The following is a 1,277-nucleotide window of genomic DNA, read 5'->3' as shown; positions in this document are numbered from 1 at the left end:
TCATTTCAGTCAAGTTTATTCAATTAAGGTCTTTCTGTCAACTGCTGTTAAATTTTTTATAAAAAAATTATGGAAAATATTTTTCAATCATCATTAATTTTTTTTTTTAATTTAAAAAATTTGAAGACAAAAAATTACAAAATTTGGATAATTAACCGTACATTTAATAGAAGTTGATGGAGAAGTCTTAATTAAATAAACTTGAAATTTAAAAGACTAAAATGAATGAAAACAAAGTTAAAGGATTGAAATGAATTCTAATAAAATATAAAAGATGAATTTTACATTTTGGTCATAAAAAAATCTCCAAAAAGCTAGGGACTTTTATTTAGATATATAGTGCCCGTTTGGTTGGGCTTTTAGAGCCAACTTTAGTGCCCGTTTGGTTGGGCTTTTAGAGCCCACTTTTACCATTTATGCGCATTTTACAAATGCTGAGACAGTTTTTTACGTTTGGCTCAGCCCAAAACGTAACTTTTTAGAAAAAGTTGCGTTTTGGACCAAGGCAAAAAATAATCCATGAACGCGCAACAATATGGAGCATCAGAGGTCCATAAGCAAAGGCAAACGCGCATATGTATCCGTTACCTCTTGCTGTTCACCAAATTACCCTTGCAATATATATACCTCAGTTCTCCCTTTTATTTCTCTCTTCTCTTCTCTTCTCTGCTCTGCCGTCAAGCACTGAGCTCTCTCACTCTCACGCTCATCTCTTCTCTGCCCTCTCTGTGGTAAGTCATCCATGAACCCAGTCTACCACCACAATCAACAAAATAAACAAAACCCATTTCAAACCCAACTCAAAATCAAACCCAAAATCCACAGAAAATCAACTCAAAATTAAACCATTAATTAAAAACCCATAACCCAAACCCAAAATTAAATAAAAATAAAAATACAAACCCAATGTTTCAATCATCTTCATCATCATCATCATCATCATCTTCTCTGGAGGAAGTGAAAGAGCAGCTTTCGAATTGTCAAAAAAAAAAAAAAAAAAAATTTGAATGTCCATGCTTTATGCTTATAGTTCTTGTTGCTTGGGTGAAAATGTAGATTTGAACAACGTATGGACACTCAAGCATAGTGGTATAGTTGTTATTGCTTCTTGCTGTTACTTAAAGTTACCATCATACATATTTGAACTAATGTTTTAAATAGATGAATGTATATGCTTTATTTCCTTTCACGTATTTATTTAAGTTTTTTTCTATATGATCCTTGTATGATTTCTCATGGGTGAACGTCATAAACACTATTCTACCAAATAATAAAGG

General features: G+C 31.9%; 1 long non-coding RNA gene across 1 annotated transcript; it reads right to left on the bottom strand.

The window, feature by feature from the left end:
* Positions 1-242: 242 nt before the first annotated feature.
* Positions 243-996, bottom strand: LOC136064206 (uncharacterized). The gene is made up of 2 exons (XR_010625890.1): positions 904-996; positions 243-753 (listed from the first exon to the last, which is right to left on the bottom strand). It is a non-coding gene; the product is annotated as an uncharacterized LOC136064206 (long non-coding RNA).
* Between the last annotated feature and the right edge of the window lie 281 nt (positions 997-1,277).

This window comes from Quercus suber, unplaced genomic scaffold (genome assembly GCF_002906115.3).
Source record: "Quercus suber isolate HL8 unplaced genomic scaffold, Cork oak 2.0 scaffold_646, whole genome shotgun sequence".
Classification (NCBI taxonomy): domain Eukaryota; kingdom Viridiplantae; phylum Streptophyta; class Magnoliopsida; order Fagales; family Fagaceae; genus Quercus; species Quercus suber.
The sequence above is the reverse complement of the archived record's forward strand: the minus strand, read 5'-3'. Positions and strand labels throughout refer to the sequence as shown.